At 44.9% G+C, this 16020-nt stretch overlaps 1 protein-coding gene and 1 long non-coding RNA gene across 2 annotated transcripts in view; one reads left to right on the plus strand and one right to left on the minus strand.

The window, feature by feature from the left end:
* Positions 1-233: 233 nt before the first annotated feature.
* LOC111836420 (uncharacterized) lies at positions 234-2107 on the minus strand. The gene is made up of 3 exons (XR_002836427.2): positions 2004-2107; positions 1737-1841; positions 234-1634 (listed from the first exon to the last, which is right to left on the minus strand). It is a non-coding gene; the product is annotated as an uncharacterized lncRNA (long non-coding RNA).
* Positions 2108-2715: 608 nt separating this feature from the next.
* The window catches only part of cplx2b (complexin 2b), a 44047-nt gene continuing 30742 nt past the window's right edge, over positions 2716-16020 (plus strand). Inside the window, exon 1 of the mRNA XM_023797680.2 lies at positions 2716-2823. The gene's annotated coding sequence lies outside the window, so the exon portion shown is untranslated. The remainder of the gene's footprint in view (positions 2824-16020) is intronic.

A 16020-nucleotide genomic window follows, 5' to 3' on the forward strand; every position in this document is an offset into this window, starting at 1 on the left:
ATTAAACGATATTGTTTAATGTGATTGGATAAGGTGGAAAAATTACACACTCATTTGTTTATAACGGCAGTTAGCAATTTACAACTTCCCCGTTTATTGTCCGTGATCTAATTTGGCTTTTAAGGCAGGGCAGTTCCTGTTCAGTCTCCAAATGTTGTGTCCACCAATAGGCCATAACAAAGGGGCCCTGGGGAATAACAATTCTATTATATTTCAATGACAAAGGCCTCTCTAAAGCCATTCAAAGGCTTCCATAAAAAGAAGCCTTATCATACAAACAGAGGACTGAACTGCCCAACCTATTCACTGTTTGGAAAAGGAGAATAATTAAAAATGCCTGTTTAAAATGACAATATAATTATAGCTTCAGTGATACATCTGGCCTTGTCCCCTGTTTAGTATCTGTGAATGAAAATCATATGCACAATTTTAATATTACGATTTAATGTATTTTCCATTTCGGTAGCAGAGAATGAAAAAGCTAATGTCTGCTCACATAATGTTTATGCATTATTGTAAAGATTAGCTTCTATGGTTGACTAATCAACACATATGTAGTTTGAGTGCTGTGAACAGGAGCCAGATATAGTAAATGTGACAAATTTACCTCCTGTTTCTGCCTGGATTTTTCAGTAAATAGGGTTTGATGCTGAGGTCTCACCAGTCAAGGATGGTGAAACACAGGCAGCAGATGAAGAATCTATGTCACATCCAATGCAGAATCCAGCCAATCAGACACCAGCCATAGGAGCTGTCATTCCCCAAAGCCACACCCACCTCATCCAAAGCCACACCCACCTCCAGGCAGTCACAGTGTCCAATCACCTACACCTGCAATCAGTGGACCTAAGCTCCTTCTGCTAGGTGTTTTTTTTCTCTCAGTCTGACATTCTTATTGGCTTCTGCTTCTCCGGTTGTTTGGTTCTGTGAGCTGGATTTGTTCGACTGGTTCAGGTTATGTCTCTTGGGTCTTGAATCTCAACAATTTCAGTTGCAGGACCCCACGCTTGGTGATACACTTCGAGACTCGATGCTTGAATCCTTCACACGTTGTGGCCTGCAACCCATGTTCTATCGGGACTAAAAATACTAGTGCTATCAGGGTAAATGTATCTCAGACGAGTCACTGTTTTTTCTCTTGTTACTGAGTATTTACACAGCCAAAATAAGGGAACTACACAAAGCATTTAAAAAAAAATCCTCTTATCCAGGAAAGGGTCAGAATGAGTCTGGAGCCTGGGTGTCACCCCTATTACAGGGGGACAACTACACTCTGTAGGACAACAGTTCGGCTACAATGCATGTCTTTGGGCTGAGGGAAGAAATGAAAGTACCTCAAAGAAGCCCATGTAGATCTGTGGCAGGAATCAGACCTAGAGAGACCATGCTGCTGCCCACTGAGCTACTCATATTATTATTGCTGTTGTTAGATGTATAATATAAATTAACTATAAAAAACAAACATTTCATACCACCAGTTACACATGGATTGTGTAAAGCAGCAATCCCTTATGAACCTATAAATAAGAAATAAGCAGTAATATATATTTTCGTATTTTTTCTATGAACATCTTGAAATGATAACACCTAACAATTTCGTCGCTCAGCCATCCGTTTTGTAATTTCGATTCGGCCTGCATATGAAACACAGAACAAATGGAGTGTGACACTGTACAAATTTACACAAAATACAGATATTTTTTTTTTTTAAATGGTATTATAGGTTGCAGAGTTACCTCTGGGTTGATGACTCCGAAGCAGGGACTGAAAGACAGCAACAACTCTTTCTTCTAAAGGAGGTATTCATTCTCTTTTCTGGTTTTCATCTTTCAGGCAGACAGCTGGAAAATTGAAAGTGAAACCTATTCAGATGGGGAGGCTTAGATTGTCTCCATGCAACCAATCAATTCAGGTCACTCTTATTCGTACTAAGGGCACAAAACGTTCCCAGAAGCCTTAGTAGCGACATGTCAGGAACTCTTGGTGTTGCAGGTCCCCCTTACCTCTAACTCGTTAATGACGCCCTAATGAGGGATTATTAACATATTCAGTGCATCTGGAGAGTGCAGCACATCCTCTCTGCTGGATATTCAGCCAAAGACAATATATCTGTGTTGGGACCTAGCTAGCCTCTCCACGCAGACCAAGAACAGCTGTCTGCCATGGCGGAAAACACTTTTTTGTAATGTATGTTATGTGGTTTATTGTGTCTACTATGTAGTAATTGTTTCAGCTGAGGCATTAAATACATTAAAAAGTGTATTTCCTAGGAAGCAGTTTAATGGTGATTTTCATTAACCTACCCTACCTACCTAAAAAATATTTTTTTCAACAAATTCAGTTCCATGTGCCTCACTCATATAGGCCAGCACGGCTGCTACACACAACGTCTCAGGTGTGCAATTAATACGACCTGTGGACGTCACTGACTTATGGGAAATAAAAACAAGGAAGTAAAAGATGATACACTAAGATGCTTGCAATCAGTTGTGACATTATTAGTGTGCCTGTGAAATTAGGATTTTGTTTTAATCTATCTGATTGTGGGATCCTGTCTATAATGCAGGTAAATTGCGCGCGCCACTCAACCCCTCGCATGCACGTGCAGCAATTTCGCTTTTGCGTTATTTTTAGCAGATTTTTACGCCGATTTTTGAAGTGTCGGAGTGGTGATGTTGAGGAGGGGAGGGAATGAGGAGGAGGAGGAGTAGAGAGAGGAGGGAGGGCGATTCGCGAGAGCTGGATGACAACCAGAACTCCAAGCACAAAAGACGGCCACGGAACCACGTCCTTCCCCCCATTTTCCCGGGGCGTTTCGTTAAGGTTTGTGGAGAAAAACCATAATCAGTGCATGTTTCGTTTTCCCGGAAATATGACTGGAGTAGTGCGTGTGCTTGCGTGTGTGCGTGTGTGCGCTGCATCTGAGACCCGCGATTGAAAGCATATCTCTATAGGGCTTCGTGATATAGAGCCGAGCAGCTCATGTGCAAAGTCGGTGAAAGAGGAGAAGCACGTTTGGTCATGCTTAGAAAATATATATATAATAAAAAAATAAAGAGTTGCTTGCTTTAGCACCACGTCTCCCGGAAAGCGAGGGCTCGACTCGCAGCGTCCAGCCTCCAGCCCAGCCCGTATCTCTGTGCTCAGGTAGATGGAAGTGAGCTTCGCGGAGATCGGCCGGCCCCCACATTTACTCTGCCTCATTTAAAAATGTGCATATGATATTAATTTTCCACCCTCGCTGCCGTCTGAAAGCGGCTACGCGGCGGCGCGCATGGAGCCCGGCTTGATTCGGCGCGGCGGCGGTGGGAGCTGCTGCGATCGACGGTCGCGGGCTCGCGGCTCACGGTCAGATCGATGCTTTCGCTCGAAACATTTCCTCGGTGGAAATGTCCAATGGCAGCACGACGTGCAAAAGCTGCACCTGAAATCACGTCGCTTTCATGAGGCTGGACGCTTTGACAGAGATCGGCGGTCCGCAGTCCACGCATTTCCCACCCCCAAATCTCTTTACCATAACAGATGGACAGCGTGTTGATGTGTGATCCAGCAATATAAAATCATCATTTTCCTTACTGCCGTGTGTATAAGTCCAGATCTATTTCACACAGCCCCTACTGCCCGTCCTGTGATATTCGCGTTATTCTGATACATTTTACTCTTATTAATTTCCCAGAATATTTCCTAGGCAGAGGCCTGCTTGTAATTATCTGCCAGGGTAATAGAGTGAAATTACCCCCGCTCTGGCACTGCAAGCCATGAATCTGAAAGTTTTCATTATGAAATTCAAATATATTTCTTTCTGGCAAATTATTACGTTGTCAGCTATGTTCCTTTAAATGATCATTAAGTTCATTATTAAGTGTGCCATTTCTGTAATTGGGGTTATCCGATTCACACTATAATTAGTTAAAAAGACACTATTTGGCTGTGATTATTTTTTGTGATGTTTTGAAGTGCAACATATATGTTATTGGATTATTTGGCAACAGCACAAAAGAATATTTATTAGTAACAGATTTTCAGTTTTCATAAAGGTTATGAATCCGGTGTTACAATTTGGTGGTATTGTGGTACGTATTTTATGGGAGCTGGAATATCCACAGGTAGCAGATGTGTCATGGATAGCTGTAGAACTTCCAGATGTTCACCTGGAAAACAAAGATCTGGTACATCAAGAGATTATTAAACACCATTTTTATTTAGTCTTGATCTCACTCTTTGGCATTTTGGTGCTTGACCACTTCTATCAAATGAACGACGGTAGACTGTTTACACGTGAAACTGGCACATAGGTTACCAATCACGTGTAAACAGTCTACCGTCGTTCATTTGATAGAAGTGGTCAATTGTTTTAGATTGCTAACATAAAGAATAACGTTTTCGACCCAAGATGACCACTACAAAAACAATTTGGCTTGAGTATAATTTTAAACGACAGACAGTCTTGATTCATGAGAAGTCTCAGAACTCTAGGAAACATTTTGGTTGTCCACTTCAAGCTGTCATACCATGTATGGCAATTGCAGTCGTTACATCAATAAATGCTTTATGCTGCATCACATCATACATTTCATGACTATATTGCATATGGTATTTATGGTGATATTTTTGGTTGAACGTTTAATTAGTTTTTCATATGCAGCTATATGAAAATTCGGTCTCCAGCTGTTAGTTTAATTGAGGTGTTCATTGGATGGACAGAAAGATCATCCACCTGAATATTTAAACTTCATTCTAGTCCACAGTTCCTTTCAGGACAAACGCAGATAACTAATATTACAATGTCAAATTACAACATGGTGAACATGTTTCGAGGTCTTAAGTGGGGGTTGCTCTGACAGTCAGCATGCATCTGTAACTGTTATTATGTAACTGTAAGGACTATGAACTGTCAAATTATTTTTTGGCTCACTTGGCTATGTTTTGATACTTTGCTTTGTGTGGCAGGAGGGGGCATGAGGATCGTACACTTGTATCTGCTGTATGTCAGATTAGCTGAGCGTCCCATACTGATGATGTAATTAGGGTTCTTCCTGTTATTTGTCATAATCTTTGATCATATTTACTTGTCTGGATGGGATAAGAGGCTGGAAAATGTTGCTGATCCGTCAGTTGAGTTTTTAAAAGATAACAGTGGTGTAAAAATCGATTGGCAGCTTTATTTAATTGACACAGATGAAAAATTATAGCCAACTATACATCTCTTCATCTTCCATAACTTGCCCAGGGCAGCGTCACAGTGAGCCTGGAGGCTATCCCAGGATGCACTGGGCAGGGAACCCTCTGGATGGGGTACTATCAATGGGCACAGGCTATGCACATTTTAGAGATACTAATTTACCAAATTGCACATCTTTGCACTGCAACAGCAAGTTGGAGAATTGGCAAGAAGCCCTGCAGACACAAGGAGGACATGCAAACTCCATACGCATAAACCCTGGATTTGTAGAAGCCACAGTGTGACCCAGAAAGTCACGAACTCTAACTCAGAGGGTTCCGAAATGTTATTTTAATGTAGAGCGTGATGTAACCGAGTGTGGATGCATAATACAGTTTTGACAGTTTAGCCCAGTTAAGAATATCCTGGAATTTGCATTCCCGCGGCATAAATGTGCAGCGTGAATAAGCTGTGGCCATTTTTCACTGATGCCATTAGGACAGGAGCAGCGTTTTTTTATATAACTTACAGCGTGCGGATTTTTCAGTCATCGGGGGGACTGCGATAATTAACACGTTTTTTCATGCATGAACTGAATCTGTGGCAGTTAGACACGTAATAAGTGATTCAGTATGAGGTTGGGTTTTTTTTCCCCAGGAAGCTCTGGGAAACAGGGCTGTGATTGGCTGAAAGAAGGCTGGAAAAAAGTAGCGGAGTCTCTGCCGAAAACTGAACATGAACCCCGCCTGTGGGCGTGGAAGGATGAGCGATCTTCAAACACTGTCCTCTGTCCTGTTTCCTTTTCCTCAGGTTCTTTCTTTTTCTGAGCTTAGAGGCAGAAAACTCTTTTTCCGAAAAGAGAGCAGACTGCTGTGAAAGAGCCCGTCTCTTCACACGTGGCAGAGCCGAAGGGGCACAGGGACAGAAAATAAGTTATGAAGTATAAAATTGAGACGCTTTCCCCTTGCGTCGGCGACTGATGAATGTGATGAGATGGCTTGTGCTCATGATTCTCACACATGGGTGCAGTAGGTCTCAGTAGCTCTACGGCTCGTCTCTTTGTCTTTAGTAGTTCTTGATGTTTTTTGTGGGTAGTTTGTGATGTGTTGTTCTTCTCTGCCCTGTTTCTCTGGGGCTCAGATTTCAGCACCAACACACAGAGACACCTAGAAGCACATGTCTACAGTCATTTTGATGTTGTTTTCGCTTTGCTGCTTCGAGTATTTCATCTGCCTGCCTGGTCAGGTGGCCAGTTGCGTCACACGCGGTTGAGCCGTGCGCCGAGCATCAGCAGGGGCGGAGCCCTTGATGGAGGTGATATGAGCCGGCCTGCCTTACTCCAGGACCCAGGGGCTATTAGCAGTCTTACAAAAACTAGCGTGGACTGATTAATACACGCAAGTCTGCCCAGGATGTGCCACGGAAAAGGCGGAGCGAACTGACCAGATCACTGCAAAGAGATACTTTATTAATCCAGAAGGAAATTGCAGATGTGACTATTCTGCCAAGCGTGGGATTTGAACCAGCAACCTTCTCATCACGGGCACAGAGCCACATACTGCTGTGCTGTGCAGGATTTATTAGTTACTGAAAAGCTGAAAGCACCCATATTGTGTCAGAGGGAAAACAGAAACTTGTTTCTCACCGTGCATCTGCTGCTTTCCTGGTCTTTGCCACTTTTTTTCCACGCGCGCAACAGAAAAAAAGGCCGTTCTCACTCCGCGATAATTATCTCCAAATTGCCGGTGTGGGCGGTAGCAGCTGCTGCCACCTTGGGCACCCAGAGAGATCCCAGGTATCAGCGAGGCAGGTGGTGAGGGGTGGCGATGGAAAAAGAGGCGGGTTGTTTTGGGGCGGTAGTTGTACTCCTAGCTGATGTGACCGTTGTCTCAAACGGAGGCAGTGGGGGTGGCTGTTTAACCATTTGAGTTCTTTCGTCATTTAACCAATGTGTCATTTCACTGATTGGACCAAAAGAGTGATGTCATTTCTGCATATTATTTTCAGTGTAATCAAAGATAAAATAGCAGCTAATGGTGTCCCTGGCCTGGCAGTAACGACTAAGCCTGAAAGTATTGATGAATGTTTTATATATCTTTTCTGATTTGATCAGCCAGATACATCAGGGGCAGCTGGTTGGCCGAGTTCAGGCGTATCTCGTGGTCTCATGCTTTGCTTTCTCACTGGCCACAAGTTGCCAGTCCAGAAGCAGTGTGTTGTCATCGCGGCTGTTTGTAATTGGATAGGCCGCCCCATCTGCCGGAAGCCGGGAAGTCAGTCGTCCCCTTAAAGTGCCAGGCGTGCATTATGAGCCGTCAGCGTGGTGTACACTGGCCGGATGAGGCATTATATATGTAGCAGCACACACTTTCTCATACGCAAATCTGGAGCGGAGCACCATGAGTGAATTAGCACAGGGGGTTAGCACAACTTAGAACAGAGCCAGGAACACTTAGCGCTTGCTCACAGGAGCTTAGCGCAGGATAATTAGCGGAGTACCACAGAGAAGTAGCACAGGCTAATGACAGAAGGCCAGTGAGGCTCAAAACAATCTTATTGCACAGGGCTAGAGATGTGAGCCGTCGGGCAGCTCTGGTCAGGGCTGGCAGCTCTCCAATAACCCAGAAAAGCACGTCTTTGTTGGTACGTGAATTCCCTATAGGCCCGAAGCCACTAGTTACAAATTCAGTCAGTCTAAAAATTTAATTTCTCAGTATTACTTGGCTCTCATGCTTAACTGTAATGTCTGAGGACTTGGACGTATACCCAAAATAAGACATTTCTGTGTGTGAGCAAGAGAGAAAGATAAATTTAAATTGACTTTCTTTCCCCACCCACTCATCTGTCAGCCAGTCAAGTCTTCATCTTCCACACTCACACCTTCGAAAGCCCGCAGTTGCTGGATGTATAAGGGGCCCAGACCTGTGATTCGCTAGGGTATGCTTCCGTGCTGTTTGTTTTGCCTCTGGCCATAGAGCATAGCAGCCTTGTTTGCATATACTGTGAATGGGTGTCACTGACTGTGCCAAACTTGGAATGATGTTGGTGTGTGTATGAATACAAGCTTTATGTAAATATATGGAATAACATTACTGATGCTTTGTGTGATAAACATCTATAGGTTTAATAAGAACCCAAAATGTCCATAGACTAGTAGATACCGACAGGCAAGCAAATTGACGGGAGAGAAGTGTAAAAATTGGCCACAAACACTTCAGATTCTCTGTCCAGAAATGCCACATTAAAAAATTTTTTTCACAAAAATAAAGGATACTTCTTACTGTTTTTGCCAACCTATGACTTGTCATTATTTCTTTCAAGAACCACACTGAAATTATATATTGAAATGCAATGATTTTTCAACGGTTAGACCAAAAATATTGGTCAGATCCACCCTCAGTTTTCTCACTGAAGGCTATGAAACGCCTCATGAAATTAGGTACCAAATCAAAGCTGGAGACATTAAGTTCTTCGTAAGATTTGTAGCAAGTCCCATTATCAACACAATCGAATGAAAGTGAGGTCCCCTCCCGTGGGGTCAGGGGGTACTCCAATAGTCATATCTCAAAAGCCATTATAGATAATAACTTGAAAATGTTTTTGTCTTTTTAATTAATCATTCTAATTAATCATTCTGATGCACTGAATCTAACCTGGGCCAATTTTCAGTTCTCACCTGCCAGTACCTAATAGCATGATTTGGCAGCTGCTTCTGCATCTTACAGACTGCTCAGGGTTAGCGCATAAACCCCCCCCCCCCACCCCCAGTCACTTTACCGTGGTCTGGTCAAACTAAAGCCACGGCTCAAATGAAGACAGCGTGGGGGTCAGGACAGCAGCGGTATCTGTGCACTGATTGCGAAGGTCTGAGTCCGGCACCGGAGGGGGGGTAATCAGCCAGAGATTGGATGCACCGTAGAGCGTCGCTCCATCAGTGTGCCATCAGCTGATCAGTTCTCTTCCCCTATGCAGTGTGACGTTACAAAGACATGGGATCAAAGGTGGCTGAATCAGGCTCCGGAATCTTCTCTGCAATGGAGTTTCTTTGGATTGTGTTGTTTTTTTGTAAGATGCAGAAGCTCACTGACCTTCAGTCACGGTATATTTACTAAGTCTGATTCCACCACGCGCTACTAGGGCTTCAGCGTCTCCGTCATGTGTCTCCCAAGCTGACGATGTACCCATGCTGACAAACAGCTGCCAGTTTACACCTGGCTGCTTTTTAACCTTGTGGGACCGTGACCTTGTGGGACCGTGACCTTCTTCCATGGAGGCTTTATGATGACTGGCTCACACTTCCCCTTCTAGACTTTGAACTGCGGACAGTACTGTTCTGCTGGAGACTGTCAGGACATTCACTCTAAACCTAGTCTCTGCTAATTTACTTTGCATATAATGCTTTTTATGACTCCTCTGATATACTTTACTCATGTCCATTCTTACTCCTCCTTCTAATTTACTTTATCCCTGTCCGCTCTTACTTCGCCTTTCTTCTGATTTACTCTACTCTTGTCCGTTCTTTGCTCTGACTTATTTTACTCATAACCGCTCTTGCTCCTCCTCTCCCGACTTACTTTACTAATGACTGTTCTTACTTCTCTCCTGATTTACTCTTGTCCTTTCTTACACTTCCTTTCTGATGTACTTTACGCATGTCTGCTCTTACTTTGCTTCTCCGCTGATTTTCTTTACACATAACCGTTCTTGCTCCTCCTCTCTTCTGATTTACTTTACTGATGTCCACACTTTGCCTTTCCTGTGATTTACCTTATTCTTGTCCATTCTTGCTCTTCCTCTCCTCTGATTTACTATTCTCATAACCGTTTCTGCTCCCCCTCTCTGATTTATTTTACTCATGACTCTTCTTACTTCTCTTCTCTCATTTATTTTACTCATCACTTGTTTCTCCTGTCTCCTGCTCTGACTTTCTTGTCTCATGTCTAAAGCACACATGGGGTTCTGAGCAGAGCTACATTCTCTTAATCTAATTATCCATTAGGGGCTTGTGTTCACTGTCAGACCCACTTAGTAAACAGGGGAGGGTCGTATCGATCGTGGCTTAATTATGCTCCCTCCCCACAGCATCCCTGCCTCTCGAATCCTGCCATTAGCACTTGCCCACGACCATCCCCTGTTGGCGTGGCAGACCCCCCGCCCCCCCCCCCCCCCCCCCCAACACACACGTGTACACATACTGCCTGTCAGTGTTAACTTTTCATCCCTTTGCTTATGTGCTCATTACATGGTCTCTGGATCCAGACAGGGAAACAGAGACAAAATCTCACGGAACCAAACAATATTTCTCTAGTGGTTCAGGATAGAAAGTGCTGACCGATAAGGTAATTTCTGGCCAATACCGCAGGACAGTGTGTGAATTCTAGCCAATTATTGCTAAAACCAACACCGATACCAGTACCGATTGTTTGGGAGGTTCTGCGCTTAAATAAGTTTACAGGCACACTCCACAGTGTTCAAACATTAAGTGCATTAAACAGTGGTAACTTAATGGTTAGGGAAGCACACTTGTAATCGAAAAATTGCAGGTTTGAATCCTTGACCAGCAAGACACCACTGAGGTACCCTGAGCAAGGTACCGCCCCCAAGCATTGCTCCCCGGGCACTGAATTAACTGCCCCCTGCTATGTCACATTGTCACATATGGGTTAAATGCAGAGAACACATTTCATTGTTGTGCACTGTGTGACAACAATGACAATTAATCACTAAATTCTAATTCACCTAAATAAATTACATTACAAAAAAAATATTTATTTTTTGGATATACATTTATAACAAAACAGAGAAAGGCTGATCATCAAGTGTGATAAACTCCATAATTTTCCGAGTAGTATCTTTTGATTTTGCACTGTCTGCACTGAATTTTCCTTTGTTATTAAGTGATTGCGTTACTGACAGAGCAGCGTTATTCGGCAGTACTGCAGCCTTCTTCATTGGAACGGATTTATTTTTCAGAAACTCCTCATACTCTTCAGTGTCTCGCCTTAAGGGGAGCAATCAAATTTGTTGTGTTGAATTGTTTATATATATTTCTAACAACGTTTAAATAATTCTAAACAGCAGACATGTTGTTTTCTAAGTGTTTAGGGTGTGCAAAGCAATATGGGTCGCCATTTTAAAGGGGATTATCAGCGGTAAATGCCGGCTCATTTTTAACCATCGGCTGATGGCCAATTGTTGCTGTATCGGCCGATACCGATAGTTGGCTGATTCAATCGACACATCTCTAATAGAAAGTACAGATTGTGAAGATCGTGCACTTGTATTATAGTAGCAACTTTATTGGTCGCTACTTTGGGTGAAAGTATTTATCTGATCCTTCCCTGGAAATGTAAAAGTTGGTTTACATCTGCGGTTCCTGTTATATGCAGCTATAAAGGCACCTATCTCTGGTTCCATGATTTTAAATAAAAGCCGGTAGCACTTGGAGGAAAAAAAGAAGGAGAAAAAAAAGCAAGATGGGCATGGATTCAGACGAGCTGTTTCAGCGGGAACGGGCAGGAGAATAGACGCCCTTTCTGGGTCCTCGGCCAGTTTTTGTTTTGACTTGCAGACGCTTTCGTGGCCAGAACCCGATACCTACCGCTTTGTGCTCCAGTTGTTAGCTGCCGCGGAGCGACGAGGGATTCGCAATGAGAAAATGTGAAAATAATGTTGAAGTAATAAGTGAACTGTAAGTCTGTTTAACACGGAGGTCCATAAATTGTCAGGGCATAGTCAGGTGGGGCAAGAGGGTCACCTGTCGAATCGCCCCCCTTTTCACATGCTTATCTGGGGGTCCCCCGACACAGGCTGAGGTTACAGCACAGTCTGCCTTTAATGTCAGCGCTGGTCTCGCCCTTCAGCGTTTCCAGTTTCTTTCAGCAGGTCTCAAAGCAACAGTTCATGTCAACCCTCATAAATACCCTGCTGCCCCCCTTCCGCCTTGATTATGCTACTGCGAAGACTCCACTTACTGCAAATGTCAGCTTTTATCTCTTGGGCCTCTCGATGCCCAGTGATATTGTTTGGCATACTTACACCCCCCCAGTTGGACCTAATTTGTAGTGTCACTGCAAGGGCTGCACCCTGCTGGCTTCAGGACCACCAGAGCGTTGACGATCTGTGTGGATCCTAGCAGCTCTGTTCTAATCGGAGCCACATTTCCCTGGTCTGATTTCCAGGGGACTAAATCACATAATAGACCCCCTAATCACATGGTACACCACAGGAGTGGGGCTGAAAGCTGATTGGCCACCACCGTGCCCCCTCCCCTGTTACTCACCGACTCAAAATATTTCATTGGCTAATGATAAGGTTGACCCCACTGTATGAATTATGGTCCCTGGTATGCCCCCAACTTAAAAAATACCGGATTTGCCTCTGATATTCCTACTTGAAACCTGAAAAGTCTACGCTTTAAACTGTTTGTGTTTGTTTGTTAGCAGGTGTGGAAGTCAGACTAATGAACTAACGAAACAAAATTTGAAATATATATGTGTATATATCTGTTTTCGTCATTTGTAGAATCAGTGTAACTAACGTGAGGGTGTGACCAGGGGCAACTCCAGGATTTTTAAAGATGGGGGTATAAGAGGCATCATACTTCATATGGGGATTGGTCAACCTGATCAATAGCCAATGATATGTTTCCAATCAGAGAGTAACAGGGGAGGGGGCACTCCGGGGGCCAATCAGCTTTCAGCTGGAGCCGGTGCCCCTTTGGCCCCGCCCCTGTATATGCCCCTGAGTGGGTCCTGTGGTGGCCTGGCTTCCCGCGTGAGCCATTCCCTCTGCTTCCTGCGGCAGGCCTTGGGCTCACTGTGACGCCATTCCGGATCAGCGGTTGTAGGAGATGGATGGTATCTGCACTGCAAAGCTGCTTCATTAGTTCACAGCCCTATTTGTCTTTGCTTATTTGCATGGGTGCCACATGTGGGGGCGGTGATGAGCCCCCAAAATGGCACACATTAGAAACACGGCTAGTAAATGGCAGGAACAGCACCAGAGATTAGCACCAGGAACAGGAAGTCATCCTGCGGCTGTGGGAGTCGGCGTCAAGGAGCACAGCCATTAGAGGGTTCTGGTGGTATAGTCTGGTTTCAGGTGCACCAGCACAGAGCAGCAGTACAGCAGTAAGATTTAAAGGGTTCATAATACGGTTAACCAGCACCTGAACGAGTGGGATATTCGACCTGGCTACCACTTTGAAGGGGATCGTGTACCAGGTGTTAAACCGCAGTGTCCCACAGATTGACCTACCTGTTGGCTGAAAGTCTTAATTAATGATTTAGCAGACATTTTTGTCCAAAGTCCAGTAGAAGTGAGGAAACTTTGAGGTCGGAGAGCAGGGAGCAGCTGGTATCCTGAAGCACCTGTCGTTGAGGGCCCAGCGATATGATTACCCTGCTGCCCGAGGGATTCAACCCTACAACCTTTCTGATCATGGGCACAGACCCATAACCGACTGTGTTAGACAGAGATAACATGCGAACTCCAGACGCACATAAAGCAGCAGCTGGATTCGAACCCCCAACCCATGGAGGTTTGAGGCCACGGTGCCAGTGATTGGCTATAATATTCTCAGCATCCCCTTCATTCTGAGGCCTGTAGGTGAAATCCAGCCAGACACGGGGCTGACATCATCCAACCGTCCTCCCCAGGCATTCATACACGCTGCTAATTTGGTCCTGCAGTTCGCATTACGCTGTGTGGAGGCTGCTCCCCTGATGCCAGAGATTGCACACAAAGGGCCCAGAATTCCACTATGTACCATGGCAAGGCGATTCGTCCTGTTTGTCAGCTTTGTGGGCTCCCTTTTTGAACACGAGTCGAGCATTTGGCAGATGTCCTTCAAAACCATAGCTAAAATGGTAGTTAGCTGCCCAGTGAACTGCCTGTATAAAAAGGGGCTCCCTGCTCTGGCTCTCTTTATGGCATAGTAACGATTATAAATAATGTAGATAAACTCGGCAAAAACACCTCGTGGGCCACAGTGGGGAATTATTTCTTCTGCCGTCTGCTGTCGGAGGCAAACCTTGTGTTATGTGTTAGCATCTTCGACAATATTCAGACACGTTTGACACTAACACTTAAAGTTTCATTTTTCAGCAGGTCTTTGCCAGGAGAGACAGCTGTGCTAAGTGTTGGCATGGATCTTCCCTCTAGACATGCCTGTCCTGTCTCTGCTCGGTGAATTTTTTTTTGTGTTTGTATCAGAAGGTGATGTTTAGGGTTTAATTAGGTGATGATACTTCTAACTGCTTGGTCAGGGTCACAGAGAAGGCCTGTAGGCTACTGGGCACAGGGCTGGGGTGTACACCCTGATTGGGATGATGAGGCATTTGCATAGAATAAATGGACACTGTGGTGTTGCTGTCCCAGTGCAGGACAGGGTGTGAATGCTGGACAGGGTGTGAATGCGGGACAGTGTGTGAATGCGGGACAGTGTGTGAATGCGGGACAGTGTGTGAATGCGGGACAGGGTGTGAATGCGGGACAGTGTGTGAATGCTGGACAGTGTGTGAATGCGGGACAGTGTGTGAATGCGGGACAGGGTGTGAATGCGGGACAGTGTGTGAATGCAGGACAGTGTGTGAATGCTGGACGTTAAACATAGTATCTAATTTTCTCCCCCCGCCCCCAGACAGTTTTCCTTCTGGGTGTGATGGATTATTTACTCTGTAAATGCTGTGTTGCTTTAAATCCTGGGATGATGAAAAATGCGGGTGGAAATGGCAGGAAAGGCAGAGCGCCTCCCTCCCGGCACATGGACCCGCGTTCTCCACATGCCTGAGAGGCCGGTTTTCCTGTCGGCGAGGCGCTGGTGGAGTCGCGCTTCCGGTGTCTCGAGCCGCCCGGTTTCTCCGTCCCCAGACACCTCGCCTGGAAGCCGGCCAGAGTTCTTGCTCAGCGGTTGTTAAGACACCAGTTGCTAAGAATCTGTTGTGGTTCTTTTTTTTCCCTCCCAGCCATAGTCTTGCCCAGAGCAGCTTGCATAGCTTATAATTCTGCTACCTCTGTTTATACAGCCGGTGGCGTAGCACGGTGATTCGGTTGCGCACTTCTACAGCATGACAGGAGGGTCTCTCCTGGGACTCGAGCCTGCGATATTGCCACTAGCTATGTTACGTTACCCTAGAAAGATTTTGTATGCTGTGGTGCAGCGATTTATCAGCTCCTTTGAATACGAGTCGTGCTTTTCAGAGTCGCTTTTTGGCAGACGTCCTTCACAACCTTAGCTTAAATGGTAGCACTGTAAATAACGCAAGTTCATAAATACCGTAAATAAACTCAGAAGAAATAGTGTTCCGTGAATCACAATGGAAGGAACCTTAAAGGGAAGTTATCCAGCCCTCTGTACATGTAGTCAGAGTGGTGGAGGGATTCTTACCATAACCTGCTGTCAGAGGCAAACCACGTGTTATGTCATTATCTTCTTACCAGCCTTGAACCTGCAACCCTGCCACTTGTTGTCCTACATGCCGTTTGATTTTGTGCAGAATAACAGGAAAACAGAGACAAGTCTTCACTCAGATTATAGTATTTTGAATACTATAGTGCAAACTAAGAAATACATATTTTTAGGTACTTCATTTGGAATTGTCACAGTTTTGGAGATAGTTGAGTGTAAGATACTATGGGAAGAATCGAAATACCCTCTTTTTCGGTCTTATGTGTAGTTGCTCGGCTTTGTGACCTCAGATGCCCTTTAGGTGGCGCTAGGAGCCCGTCGGGGAATCTTCACCCGCTGCACCAGCTGATCTCCCTTCACCGTTCCTAATTAGCGTGTTTCCTCTGGCGTTCCACCGCCAGGCGCACGGATCCTACTGCGGCGGAATCGTTCAGCGGGGGAAGCGGAA

The sequence above is a fragment of the Paramormyrops kingsleyae genome, chromosome 10 (assembly GCF_048594095.1).
Source record: "Paramormyrops kingsleyae isolate MSU_618 chromosome 10, PKINGS_0.4, whole genome shotgun sequence".
In the NCBI taxonomy this organism is placed as follows: domain Eukaryota; kingdom Metazoa; phylum Chordata; class Actinopteri; order Osteoglossiformes; family Mormyridae; genus Paramormyrops; species Paramormyrops kingsleyae.